Source organism: Pteropus vampyrus, unplaced genomic scaffold (genome assembly GCF_000151845.1).
Source record: "Pteropus vampyrus isolate Shadow unplaced genomic scaffold, Pvam_2.0 Scaffold194, whole genome shotgun sequence".
In the NCBI taxonomy this organism is placed as follows: domain Eukaryota; kingdom Metazoa; phylum Chordata; class Mammalia; order Chiroptera; family Pteropodidae; genus Pteropus; species Pteropus vampyrus.
In genome coordinates this window covers 1852539-1867944 of record NW_011888975.1, presented here as the reverse complement: position 1 = coordinate 1867944, position 15406 = coordinate 1852539, and the positions used below count along the sequence as shown (strand labels likewise).

The 15406-nt window shown below is 36.4% G+C and overlaps 1 long non-coding RNA gene across 3 annotated transcripts in view; it reads right to left on the bottom strand.

Annotated features, from left to right (window-relative positions):
- Positions 1 to 31: 31 nt before the first annotated feature.
- LOC111746587 overlaps positions 32 to 15406 on the bottom strand; it is a 44841-nt gene continuing 29466 nt past the window's right edge. For 2 of the 3 annotated variants that reach the window (XR_002783186.1, XR_002783185.1), the window contains exons 2-3: positions 9842 to 9971; positions 8204 to 9230 (exon numbers count right to left, since the gene is read on the bottom strand). This is a non-coding gene — a long non-coding RNA (uncharacterized LOC111746587). Of the gene's footprint in view, positions 477 to 8203; positions 9231 to 9841; positions 9972 to 15406 lie in introns of those variants that run through there. The other variant, XR_002783187.1, reaches the window with a different exon arrangement.

Here is a 15406-nt window from a genome sequence, read left to right as displayed (position 1 = left end):
ATCAGATGGCAACTTCTGCCAAACGAAAGAAGCGAGAAAGAGAAAAAGAGACAGCAAGTCATTTCCACCCACCTGTGGGAGCCACCTCTGAGTAAATAAGAAAATATTTTAGTGATGGCTCCTTGGGTGACAGCATCTGCTCAGGGAGTTGACTCAGAGAGCCTCAGAAGCTCAGAGTTCCAGCCAGCAGCAGAAAGGACTCTTGGCAGAGCTGCTTCCTGTACCTCTTTTGATCATAGGACTCGGGCTTGGAAAGGTTTTCACCAGTCTTGTGGTTTCCTGGTCGTGCGTCAGTACATTCTGGCTGAAACACTTCACTTCCTTCAGGCCAGCCCCTCCACCAATGGCTCATGGCTCCACAGTTCACTCTCTCCAGCTTTGAACTAGACTCCAAGGACACTGCTGGCTGCAGCAAGAACCTTGAACGAGAGACTTGCAGCTGGGATGCTAGCTCTCTTCTCCTTGTGACAGGGATCCTAAGTGGAAAAAAATAGGTTTAATGGAGTCTCGCTAAAAGTCCATTGAGGCATAGAATATTACGTGTGGTTCCCACAATCTCTTTTCAAAGACAGTCTGCAATAGAATCACTTGGGCAACTGGTTAAAATACAGAGATCCCCAGTCTAGTCTCAGACCTAAATCAGAATTTCTGAGTGGAGACGGGGAGTCTGTGTTTTTAAGAATCTCCTTCACGATTCTGACATATAGTCACTGTCTAGTATAATATATCCAATATATCAAATTTCATAAATTAGGAAACTCAGGCCCAGGAAAATTGAGTAACTTTGCTCAAGTAAAACATATCCTAACTATGCAGTGTTCCTGTGACCTGAAGGTTTCTCTCCAAAGAGGAACGATTCTACTTACACAGGGGGCCCTTTTCAAATCCCACTACTCCCAACTCAGGTAGGATTAGAAAAATGTGTAAAGTCAGAACAGCCATCAGAAAAGGCAATGCTTTTGCTCATCTGTCTTCAGCAAGCTTTACATCATGGGACCTGAGACACTGGCAGTTTGGATAGATCACATAAACAATAAAAGAATTCCTCAGACACTTAGTGAGTGATGACTACATACAGTCATTTGAAAATTTCAGCGTTATTTATAGAACAAGGTTTCTGTTGGGTGATTTGGGGGAGTGGTGCAGCATAGGAAGAGTTGAACAGAAGACCAAAGAATTTCCCAAAGAAAATGGATAATTTTCCTCTTGAAACTGAATGATATTAGAAACACTAAATTTTGCAATGGCTCAGAACCATCATAAACTGAAAATAGCATCAGGAATAATTTATGCTTTTATCATTCATACATTTACTGATAAGCATTTAGATTGTGCCAGGGATCATAGATTATCTCAGGGATGTCATAATGCCATGTGATTAAGTACTTATGAGTAAATGCATGGAAGATATGATTTTGAAAGAATGCAAGAATAAAACTGTGGTTGCTAATACAACTTCTGGAGTCAGAAGTATATGAATCAAAATCCCAGATCTACCACTGACTAGTTGTGTGGCCTTGAGGAAGTTACTTAACTTCTTTGAGACTTAATTTCATCTATAAAATGAAGTTTGACAGGGCTCCTAGGAATATTAAAACATGGCAGGGGGAAGGGAAATGAGGGGGTGCTGAGGTTATTGCAGAAAACAAAAGGCAAAGGGAAGAATGCAAGTGAACCAAGATTATCCAAGAATATATCTAGACTAATAAGACTAAAAGAGTAATACACTAAAAATATTTGTATGATAATTAATTTAAAATCTCAAGCTCAGTTTTGTCGCCAAATCCCCAGAGTCCTGTGCCCACAGACAAATTCTACCCAATCCTAGGAGTATATAAAAATTATCGAACATGGTTAGAATATGTGCATTGGATCAGCTTCATGAAATTAAGAATTTTTATTTGTTTCGTTCACTCCTATGCCCAGTGTTTAGTTGTGGAATGAATAGATGTGTTGGTGGGATCTAAGGAGGGCCCAAAGCCTTGATACTTCAGGAAGGAGGCTGGTGAATATATAATGAATATGCAAATTCCTCTGTGCCTGCTCGGTGATGGTCTACCCTGTGTGCAGCTATGCCGATTCTGTAAGCCATGACCACCAAAGAAGGAAAGAAGTTGCCCTGTTATATTACCGAAATGCCTTCACCTCTACATTGATACCAGTGAAGCTGGGGAACGATCGCCTAGCAAGAAGTTCTGATATTAGTAATAAAATGCCCAATAAATAGAAGATATTATTGTTATTATTTCCAATTAGATGACATGTCGAGAAAGCCAAAAGGTTGCCCTGAACATTTTCAAAACATTGCTGCAATGTAATGGAGACTTGGCAGATAGGTATCAGAAGTACACAGCAATTTAATAAACCCTCCTTGTGTCAGAACTGAAGTTCAAAACCATTACATTTTAGAAAGAAGGAGGAAGGACACAGAGAGAGAGAGAGAGAGAGGGAGGAAAGGAGGAAAGAGAGAAGAAAGGAAGGAGACAGGGGAAAGAGGGAAAGGGAGGGACGGAAGGAGACGGAGGGAGGGAAATAAAATCAACAAAGAGAGCATAGGATCATATTCTTAAACCAAATTCTACGTAAACTGAAACCTGCAGATATTTTCTAGCTTATTTTCTCTTAAAATATCCTTAGCATAACGAGTTAAGTTAGTAACTATAAAATGAGTCAAACTATCACAAAGAACAAGAGCAGTTCCCACTTCAGAGTTCTCTGCCATGTGTGCCCAGAGCCTGGTCAGCGGGAGTGATAATGGCAGGCTGGTTATCAGCTCAGCTTGGGGTCAGAGATGACGGTTTTGCACCTCACTGGTTCTGTGACTTCAAACAAGCCACTTATCGTGACTGCGCCGGGTTTTGTTTTTGTTGTTTTTGTTTTTGTTTTTGTTTTCTGCAAAAGAGAGTTAAGAATAACACCCACCTCGCAAGAGATCTGTAAAGCCTGATCCAGAATGTGGTACTGAAGGCTCAACAAATAGCAACTACCACTTTCATCATCACCATTGTTTGTATGACTGAGGTACTGAAATATCTTAGATTTATCATTTGAAAATGTGTTGGCTGCTTTAGTGTGAAAAACAGAGCTGGAAAATATGTTCATTGCTGAGCCCCCTGGGAAAAAGCTCTGGAAGCTCTATTCCCCTGCAGCAGTTGGCATGGTTATATTTAGATTTTATATACATATATATAGCCTTATGCTCACAAATTGCATAAAACTTTTGTTATCCTTTGCAGTCAACCTTCTGATTACACAGAATAAATTTTACCTTTTGCTGATGGAGCAACGGAAGTAAAGCAAATCAAATACTTGGCCTTGGATCATAAGATGAGCCATAATTATCATAATTTCCTCAAATCTCAGTCCCTGGTTCAGCCAAACGAACTAGGGTTTCCATGAGGTTTAACAGCGAGTCAACCCTGGAGACATTCTGGACAAATTTAAAACAATCTAAATGTACTTTGTGTTTCTTATTTTGTACAAAAGAGTGACCTGAAACAGAATAGGGAATGCAAGGCAGAGTTCTGAAGGAAGGAGTGTTTTAGGTTCTGCTGTAAAAACAAAGTAGACTTGATTCACGAGCTATAAAAAGATTATTCTGCCAACACAGAACCAAAAGAGTGAGGTTAGTTTCAGAGAAAAATGATGAACATAATCTGTGTGGTCACTAAGGTGTTTGCATGGAGACCTAAAATTTTTAAAATAAAATAAGAAGTATTGAGTCAAATTCTGAGAGACTGAAGAATAGACTAGAAAGAACACAAAAGTGAGAGTAAGGAGACCTGGCCCTGTCCATCAGTAATGACACTGCTTTATGGAAATCTCATAAATCATTCAAATGCAGATCTCTCACCTAACCCTACAGAAGGGTGAGAAGGACACAACAAAAGTGTCTTTTTAAAAAGTGTTTTGAAAACCTCTTCCACTCAAAAACTGTTAAAATGTGGCTCTAAATCCCATTATTTTAAACCACAAATAGGTGTTTATTAACCACTGGGTATTAGATATTATAAAGGATACAAAACATGGATTCTATGCTTAGAAAATTTAGAGGGTAAAACATAAAAAGATATAATTATATAAAGATAAATCAAGACATAATTTGCTAAATTACCAAAAGATTTCTATAGAAGACTGCTGTAGAAATTCATTCATATCGATGAGAAAATGCTGAAAGCTACAATAGTCAAGGAAAGCAAAATAAAAGTTGGATTGGAGATCAGACATGAAGGATTAAAATTGTTAAAATGGAAGTGTAGGTTTTTTTATATTATACTGAAGAATTAAGAATTTATCTATGGACACTGGGGAATATCTAAAAATTTGTGTCTAGTGATGAATATTTATAAAGACTCATCTAGCAAAAGTGGTTTGGAAGGAGGGTGTAAGCAAGGAGACTCATGATACTTGGGATAGTTCAAATATAATAACAAGGATCTGAAATACAGTGATGGCTGGGAGAATTGAAATGAAACAAAGTTTGCGAGAGATCTTTTGAGAGATTTCTTGGGTAAAAAAAAAATCTGCAAAGTCTGACAATTGATCAGGAGAAAGTAAAGATTGGGACAAATGAGTGCCTGCAGTTTTAAGCCTAAATTTAGGAAAACATGGTACCATACATAGACCCAGGGTATCAAAAAGAGAATGTTTTGGAAACATTTGAGGGAAAATGTTTCAAGTGCTTAAAGAGTGGTTACAGCTCTAGAAATTAGTACTGGCAGGTATGCTCAGAGACATCACAAGAAATCAGGGGTAGGCTAGAGAAAATCAGAGATAAGGAACCAAAAAATTTAGGGCCATATTAAGCAAATCCCAATGGTCTGTAAATATGTTATGTACCTTGCAGATGAGGCATCATCCACGGTGACAAAAGCAGCATATCTTCACATGCCTTCAGAGAAATGAATAGCACAATTTGCTCAGATGGTACCAAAACCCAGGTGCCCTAACGTCTTCCAAAATGTGTGTCAACAGGAAAACTTCTGTTACAGTATGTCCTAAGAATGGTGATTTACTACTTTACTAATAACAAAAACCTTAATAATTGTGGAGGCAGAATAATGGTCCCTCAACCATCTACGTCCCTAACCCTTGACACTTAGGAATATGTTACCTAACGTGGCAAAAGGAGCTTTGCAGAGGTAATAAAGTTAAGAATTTTGAGATGGGGAGATTATCTTGGATTATCACATGGTCTCAGTGTCCTCACTGGGTCCTTTCTTTGGTGAAAGGTGGGGGGCAAGAGAGTCAGAGTCAGAAATAGATTTGGAGACATTATGCTTCTGACTTTGAAGTTGGAGAAAGTGGCCATGAGCCAAGGAATGCAGGCGACCTCTAAAAAGCTCGAAAAAGCAAAGAAGCAGATTCTCCCTTCAAGTCTCTAAAAGGAATGTAGCCCTGCCAACAAACTGATATGAGCCCCATGAGATTCTTGCTGGACTTCTGACCTACAAAACTGTAAGATAATAAATTTGTGTTTTTAAAGCCACTAAGTTAGTAGTAACTTGTTACAGAAGCAATAGGAAACTCATACAATAATATTACATATATTTTCTGAGTAATACATGCTCATCGTAGAAAATTTAGAAACTAAAGAAAAAAAGATATTTTTAATAATATAAAGTTCAAACTTATTTTTCTGACCATGGCAGAATAACTGGTACCCGACTTGCCTTCCTATCACAAACAGCTAGAAAGCTATACAAAATGTAAAACAAAACAAAACAAAACTGTTTTAAAACACAGGACTACACTCTCTACAAGAAGTGAAGAAAATTAGATGAACCCTACAGTCCCTCAGCTTTCCTCCTAAAAACACTTTTGAGACCATATTTGAATTCCAATTGTCCAGAATGGAGAGACCTTTTTAAACACCCAAAGCATGGAGCAGAGACTCAAGAAGACTACACCTTAGCCGTAAAACTAAACTAACTCTAGAAGGGAGGCAGCTCTAGACATCCAAGAAGAAAGCTTAAAATAAAAAAAAGCCTGAAAGGATGAAGCTGAATCTCCATCAATCTAAATGACACTCAAAACAAATTCAACACTTTTTAAAGGAAAATAAAATGCATAAACTCATCAATGTAATAATCACAATGTCCAACAACCAATCAAAGATGACTAGATAAGTAAAGGAGCTTGGAAATATAACTCATATCACTAGCCTGGGAAAAAGATATAAATTCAAAATGTGAAGTACAGTTTCTGTTGAATTCATATTGCTATCGCTTTGTTGTATAGTCCAACCATCGTTAGTAGGGGAACATTTGTGTGTATACATTTACTAATATAGCTCTTACTATTATATAATAAGAAAACAAACAACCTAATTTTTCCAAACTGGGTAAAAAATTTGAATAGACCTCTTTCAAATGAAAATACACAACTGGACAATAAGCAGGAATAATGATATACCACATCAGTAATCAAGGAAACACAAATCAAAACCACAATGAAGCATTATTACACGTGTTTAGAATGGCAGAACATTTTAAACTGTCGATATTTTTTCTTTTTTTTTTTTTTTTTTGGATGAAAAGCAATGGAAACACTCATACATTGATGGCAGGAAGGTAAAATGGTACACCACTTTGGAAAATAGTCTGGTAATTTGTATTAAAGTACACTAACCTTTTGACTCAGGAATTTCACTTCCAGGTATTTACCAACAAAAACTGAAAACATATGTCCACAAAAGTCCTGTATACGAATGTTCATGACAGCTTTATTTATAACGATTCTAAACTAGAAACAACCTAAAGGTCTATTAGCAGATAAATGGATTTAAAAAATTATGAATACTACTCAGCCAAAAAAATGAAAGAAGAATGAACTACCGACATATGCAACAACACGAAGTTTCAATAACATTATGCTGACTGAAGAAAGCCAGAAACAAAAGAGCACATATTCTTATATTGTATGTATATTCCCTTACACGAAATCTAGAACAAGCAAAACTAATCTATGGTGACATGAAGCAGGTCAGTAGGCTCTTGAGGCTGAATAAAGGGGAGGAAGATTGACAACAAATGGGCATGAGGAAACTTTTTGGGGCAATGGGAATACTCTATATCTTAATTCGGGTGATCGTTGCATGAGTTTATATATTTGCCAATATTTATCGTTCACATAAAATATGTGTATCTTATTCTATATAGTTTATATTTCAATAACATTGATTTTAAAAGAAAAAAACTAAAAATATAAAAATCATCTATATATCTACCACTCAATTTTGTTATAATTTCTTCTAGTTTTTCCAAAGATTTTATTCATAGTTGAGATAACATTCTATACACTATTTGATACCATTTTCTCTACCTCTATCACTTATAATCAATTTATCATGTCACTAATAATTATTTGTCAACATTAAATAGCTTAACGATCCCTGCTTTATTATTTTAATAAAAAATTCTTATAGTTTGGATTTTCAAGTTTTCCTTTTCATAAGTAATACTCCAGTGATCATCTCTGCAGATAAAGTTTTGTCCACAATTATATCATTTCTTTAGGAAAGACTTACAGAAAAAAAAAATTAGGTTAGGTTAAAAGACAGAAGAAGAAAATATTTATATATTACTCCTGATTTTCCTGGAATTCGACTTATACACTGTCAAATCCCTATTACCTGGTATGTATCTGTCTCACAGTAGGCGAGTAACTGCCTCCCAGTAGATCCTTAACTGTTTGTTGAATGCAAGCTTAAATGACTGGGGATTGAAGAATTTTAAGTTGCTGACAGAAAATACTGGAGGAAAAGAGAAACGATGCAAGGCTGGGTATTGTGTCTGTGAAGGAGAAACCAAAACAAAACAAAGCAAACAACTCTTGGAGAAGAATCAAGATGTCTATTGGGATGTTTGTTGTTAGCTAAGAGTTGTATTTAAATTGCTCTAAATTTATGATGAAAACTCGACACCTACTTCCCATTCTCCTACAAAATCTTGAGTTAAATCTACAACGTATGAGTGGATTTTGGGGGGAAATGTGAAATGGGCTGAGATCTACAGCAAGTTTGACCAGGGAGATTCAGAGTCAAACAGTAAAGCACTTATAAGTAAATTTTAAAAAGGCATGTCCTTATCCTCCGATTCTTAGCCATAAAGTTGTAAGGAATGTTCACCACTCATGATTGTGAGTACATTATTTTTAACATACACATTATAGGTATATTTATTATACTCTTCAGAGTCACAGAAAAGGTATAAGAAGATGAATTTAATCATGGCATACACTAGAACAGAATAACCAAAGGCACTAAAGGTAAGTGATGACTTAACATCTTAAAATTAATGAACCATTTAGATAGTAAGTCCATAAACTCTTGAAAGGTACATTCAAAATAGGCTAAACTCATGATTAACAAAGATCATTCACCATGGTCATACTTCCTATTTAAAGTTTTATATTAAAATCAATTTACTTCCTCCTTGATCTTGGCAAGGGAAGGCTGAGAACACCACAAAATGAGCAACTGCACAGGAAGGCATTTTCTCATCAGCATAGTAACACATTTCACAGATTCCTAGATGGTCCAGATGATTGCTTATTAGTTCAAGGTTTCTGTCTAATAAAATCAATAGTTACCATATTTCTTTGATTCTAAGATGCCGCTGTCACACGCACCATTAATAACAACTGTGGACACAAAAATAAACAAACTTGCTAAGTGTTCACAATGAATACGAGATGCCTTCCAACTATGGAAAAAGTCATTTGTGGGCAAAGCACATCTTATCATTGAGGAAATACTATGCTTTGAAAAGAAAAGATCGAATTCAGCAAGTTCGTCATTCACTGGTTTGAGGCCTGCAACAAAGCATCTCTCTGTTGTCTGACTCTGAAAGGAGACCAGCCTCTTCTCCCCTGTAAGGTGGAGGAAGCAAAGGGCTGAGGAAGAGAGGTGCAGATCAGATGGTCTCTGAAGGATCGTTCCAGCTCTAAGGCTCTAAGGCCGTGATTCCATGCGTCTTGATAACACAGTTACTGAAAGGGAGATCATTTGATTAATTCGTGCAAACCCTTGTGTTGATTTTCATTCTCATCTGAATCTTGATCACAGTTCTCCAAGGATTTCTACCTTTGTAACGTCTGATTTTGAGAGAGCTCTTAAAGTGTTGATTTCAGGACTTGGTAAGTCATTCTTTCTTCAGAAAATCGTCGCCGACAAGCTCCAACAGCTGAAGGAGACACAGCTTCCAATGAGCAGGACGGCAGCTCCACTTCTAAGAAGTTAATCCGATGGTTTTTGTCATGAGCAAAACAAGAAATCATGTTTTTAATCATACTAAAAGGTCTCTGCATTTTGTTAACATCTGGAGTTCAATCACTTCTGTGCTAAAAACCGGGGAATGCTTCAGCAGGGCATAAATCTTGCCCCTCATTGTACATGCGATCCAGATGCTGGAGGAGAATTAACGTTCGTTTGTAACACATCTGGTGTCGGCAGCTTTGAGTAAACTCTAACAGAAAGAGTGCGGAACTAACGTGGCATTACACCTTCCCTTAGGCCAGGGGTTCTAGACCGAAGGTAAAAGCCTGCAGGTGTCCCTTGGGGCTTAGCAATAAACCGCACTAATCAGCTCTGGCATTGTGTTAAGTGGAGGGTGTTTTGAATTTTCCACAGAAATTTCACAGCCCGGTAACCCTACATCCCCACTCTCTACTTTTGACAACTCTTTAAATTTGCCACCATCTTGAAATACCAAACAAAGGAATGGCCCAGAGTCACTGTCCCAGCACATGGAGTACCATGTGTTGGATTGGGCTATCCCAAAAGATAAGGAGGGCACACCATGTCTCCCACAGCAATGAGCAAATAACGAGACTGGCCTACCTTTCGAAGAAGTGACTTGGAGTTGAAAGAGCATTGAACTTGAACTGGGACATACCACCTCTGGTGTGTGTGCAGAAGTCCAAAATTGCCTGGGTCACAGTTTCTCACAAGGACCCAGAGAAGATGATGGCTTTTTGTAAGAAAAGAATCAAGTCCAAATTTCTTAGAACGGCATCGTAATTCACTTTATAACAGCCTTCCTTTCCAGCCTCTTTTATCTTCAGCATGCACTTGGGTTTTAAACCACCACAGATATCTTGCTTTTAAAAATCCTGTTGCATACTTTGTGCTTTGGGGCCTTTGTCCCTGCTCTTCCTAACGGTTGGAATGCTTTGCCTCAGTTCATTTGCTGACCTATTATTTCCGACTTAGCCCCCTTCATAAAGCACTGGGACATCTCTCTACTGCAGCTCTCCCCATGGAGTACCATGTGTTGCCCACTGTTCTTTGTGCTTATCTCCTTGCCTAGAGTTTGAACCTAATTCATGAGAATCTGTGAGAGAAAAGATTGTGTCTACTGAAGCATTTAATAAAGTCTGAGGGATATATTTCTTGTCGTTGCAGATAGCCTCTGATTAAATCACACTTTTATGAGAAAACTGTGATAGTTAGGATTTAAAAAGAATATCCAGGTAACTATGGATGTGTTTTATGAGAGTATTGGGCTCTGTTGGGGGTCAGGCTCCGTGGTCAGGCAGTGAGGTGCTCACACTACAAAAGCATCTAAACAAAGAGCAGAATAATCTCTCCATTCACACTCTGCCTGGCTCTTGTGCTCACCGAGAGAAACTGTGGGTGAAATTTTACACCTTATTCAAAGTGTTCTTTAATTTGGTGTGGAACGTATGGTGAAATTTTATGAATTAAATGTGCATATGATTTGATTCCACTAATCATATGTTTTGAATTTGGTATTTGTAACTGTAACTAGAATGCCAGAAGAAGCTACTCTGCAAATTAGATTTGAAAACTGCCACACCACCAAATGAATCATGTGGAATAAGAGAAATAAGACATGAACATTGATAAATGTTTATAATCTCATTAGAAGAAAAAATGTGAACTGAAAAAGTAAGTCTGACGAGCGTATTGATGTCTTAAAGAAACAGCTCTCTAGCAGTGATAAGATCCTGATAACTTCACTTTGCTTTTGGATAGCATTTGTTTTCCCTAGTACTTTCATATGTCTCATTCATTCATTCGTCTTCTGTGCCCACCTGTGAGGAATGCCCAACATCAGGCCCAAGGAAGAAGGAAAACCGAAGAATGACTCTATCAATCCAAAAATAGACAGACAGGACTGATCAGTGTTAAGCAGAAAAGTTTTCTAAGCAGACTTATAAATGCTTATTGTGGAAAGCAGCTTAGCTTGAATAAGACATATTCGATTTAGGTTTGATGGATAAATAACTAGTAGAAGACATCTTTTTATCTGTTTAAAACAGGTGAGGTTTTTAAAATACTCATTTCAACTCCTCCAAGACATGTATTTTAGGCATAACTCATATAAAATATAGAGTTGGGTTTTTTGTTGTGATGAAGTGTGATTTTTTTTTTAATAGGTAAGTTACCCACTTATATTTATGGAAGCCAGTACTGTTTGGTCTCAATTCTGTCATTCATGTAATATTTTCTGTTTTCATTGCTTCTATTAAAAAACATTACACTACACGATACATTTTCTTCCTTTTGTTCTCTGTTTGTGTTCTTGATTTTTAAAACTCTTAATAAAGTGGAAGTAATAGTTACATGTTATAATGCAAAGAAGTATATATCTCATCTGACTTAATGGGGTGCTTTTACCAAATCTTCAAAAAAAATTAATAATTCCAATGATATTTAAACTGTTCGAGGTAAAAAATTCTATTAAAGTCATGGATGAAACATAAACCTGACCAAAAGGTATTAGCCAACACAACTTAATTAGAAAAATAAACTGGGGTGTAAAAAGAAAAGCAGGTAAAATTATCATCATTGGCAGATGAAATGATTATACACCTGGAAAAAACCAGCGGAATCAATTTTTTTTAAAAAAAGTATTGTATCAATAAGAGAACTCTGTAAGATGCTTAGGTAAAAAATTAATGTATAATGACATCCCTTATACGTACAAACAATATCCAGTTAGATGATCTACAGGAGAAAAGATCTCATTCATAAAAGCAATAACAACAACAAAACCTAGGAATACACTTAACCAGAAATCAGTAAGATCAATATGAAGGACAGTTTTGAATTCTCTTGGGAATCACAAAATATATATACACACACACACATTCACATATGCACATATACACACTTGAACATAAAGAAAGGTATAGAATGTGCTTGGAAAAAAATATACAAAAAATATTTAAGAACTCAGTGTCACCCCAGTTAATTTATAAATTTGATGTATTTGTTTTAGAGAGTAGGCTGATTGACTCTAAAGATCATTCAGTGGTTAGTACTTAGATGGGAGACTATCTAGGAAGAATGGGTGCTATAGGTATAAAAAAAATAATAAATAAAATAAAGATCATTCAGAAAAGAAGAAAATAGCCAGAAAATTTCTGAAAAACTAAAGCCAGAGAAAGAAACTATTTCTACCAGGTTTTGATACCTACTATAAATTTAATCAAAATTAAAATTTTTCTTCTTGCACATTAATAGACAGATATGCCCATGAAAGAGGAAAGAGAATCCAGAAATAGATCCAAAACCATACAGTTATATAGTAAAGATACAGGGAACATTTCAAAAGGGCATTTAAAATATGGATTTAATAATAATTGGTGATGAGAAACCTGAAAAAATAAATTTGGATTCACATCTCACCAAAACAAATTTAAAATTGATCAAAGATTTAAGTGTAAGGAATGAAGTCATAAAAGTAGTAGGAAAAAAAACAAAAAAAAATTTATTCTCTCAAATGAGAAAAGTTTTTCTAAGTGTCAACAAAATCCAGAAGCCGTAAAAAAATGGATAAACTTGACTATATAAAAAATTTTTTAAAAAATTTTTTGTATGGCAAGAATGATAATAATCAAAGTCCAAATCAAAGAAAAAATTGAGAGAAAATATTTGCATATGAAATAAAAAGCTAATTTCTTTAAAATTTAAAGAATTTCTACTAATTGATAGCAAAAAAACACTGAACAACCCAGTAGCCTAATGAGCAGAGACTGTGAACAGACAGATCACAGAAAAGGAAATGCGGACAACATTTAAATAACATAAAAAGATGTTCAAGTGATGCTAATTTAAAGTACATTAAAATAGCCTATTTCAGTCTAGTATATTGGCAGAATTCAGAAAGCATAATAAGTCTGTATTGGCTAGAGTTCAAGGAAACACACTCTCATACACAGAATATGTGCATTGAAGTCAATAAAACTTTTTTTGCAGGGCATTTTGACCATATTTATCAAAATTACAAATACACATACTCTAACCAGCAATTCCATATTTAGGACTATATCCTACAGATTTATTCACATATGTGGTAAAGTGACATATATACAAGATTATTCACTGCAACTTTCTTTATGAAAGCAAAATACAATAACCATCTAAATAACCATCAATAGAGTACTGCTTATCTAAATTGTAGTGAATAGACATAATGGTATAGTAGTAAATAAAGAATAAAGTTTTATGTACAGATATACAATGATCTCCAAGATGTTCTTTTAAAAAGGATAGAGAATATTGTGCATAATATACAAACATTTGAGTAAAAGTTGGAAGAGAGATAGAAATATAAAATATATATCTTAACCCTGGCCACTACAGCCTACATTTCAATACCATCAGACTACTTATCATTCTCTACATCCACCTTTTGTTAGAGCCACCATACTTTTGATCACTACATCCTTTCCTGTGTAGAATGTCCTTCATCATTACTTTCGCTTCTCAAAATTCAACCCATCTTTAGGTCCTCCTGTAAGTTAATCTTTCTCTTCTTTTCTTCCAACATTACCATCTGCACCTGGGTTTTTACTAATAAAGGGTAGTAAACTCTATTGAGTCTACATAATGCTAGAAGAAGAGAGGGAAGAAAAAGGAGAAGCTACTAAAAACAGGTCTGTCAGACACTTTGATGCCCTGTGTCATTTAACTGTATCAAACGACTATGTAACTTAGGTGTTATTCCAGTTACAAACATTGAAACTAGCTTGAGATTAGAGAATGTTCCCAGTATCACACATCTAACAATTGGATGTGCAGGGGTTGGGACCTGGGTACCCAGGACCCCAAAGATTTCCTTTTTCCACCACACGACCTTGAACTTAAGGGAATTCTGCCACTTTTCTTTACAGCCCAGATCTCTAAGATCATCTAATTCCACACTCCTGATTTACAAATGAGGAAAAGAAAGCAGGAGAGGTTAAGTGCTCTGCAAACTAGTTTGTTAGCGTCATTGGGGTTGGATGGAAAGTCTATAAAAGCACATGCATGTAATTAGGACTAGGGATAGAGAGAGGGTTGACCTGGTACTTTACACTTTTATAGTAGAATTTAGAATTAACAGGATAATTGATAGTTTTTAAAATTAAAATGCTGTCACATACCACAGACTTGGAAAAGGTTCAGGAATGAACAGCATAAACATCTGAGAATGAATATCCATCTGTGAAAATTAATGTCCATCCGTGACATTTATAAGAATGCTTTAGTGTAATTAATTCTTTGCCAAGCATCTTTCTGCGCTAAAGACAAAATGAGTTCTTGACATCTGATACAAAGTCCATGTGCCCGACGATAAAATCCTGAGGTCTCCGGTGCTCACTTGCCTCCTCCCTCGGATATCTGGCTCCCATCCCACAGCCTCTACCACTCTGGCTCAGGAAGTAGGCAATTTCCTGCCCTGGCTGAGCCGGATATTAAGACCTCTTTGTTCCTTATCTCCAAGAAATAACACCTCTCTGTAATACTCAGAGGGGCTGACTGACTCATGGTCATACCCACCATGTAAAGGACACTTTGCTGTTCTAACATTAGTGTTGACTAAGGCAGAGTGATTTGCCCACATTTTAATTGTAAAATGTTGTGGGGCCATATGTAGCACACTGGTTATTACAGTTGGTAGGTTGGCTGACGTGAGGATAAAGGAGATTTTTTAAAGAACTATAAAGCTAGAGGATCTTCCTTTCTGTGCCTTCTCTGCTCACAAACCCACAACTTTGTCAGTTTTTATCTTTGGAAGCATCCTCTCTCATATGAGACATCTTAAATGGATTCCTTCATATTAGTACAGACTAAACTGAAGCTTCTAGGCGGTGTAACATGAGCAATTTGACTATTCTCCTCGGAGGTAATACATACAGAGATAACAACTGCTGACAACTTTTTGGTGCATCCCGACGTATAAAGACACATGACGTATCGATCTGTACACACAGGCCATGTTCTCCACTTGACTGATGGTTAGTAACACCATCTGCACATCCACAGCTTGTCCAGTTTCCAGGCTTCTTCTGTTTGGTGGAATGTTCTTAATACAATATTCCTATTCAACACTTCAAAGCCCTTTCAAAACATTTCACTTTTCATGTAATGCATGCCCTACATTCCAGCTTC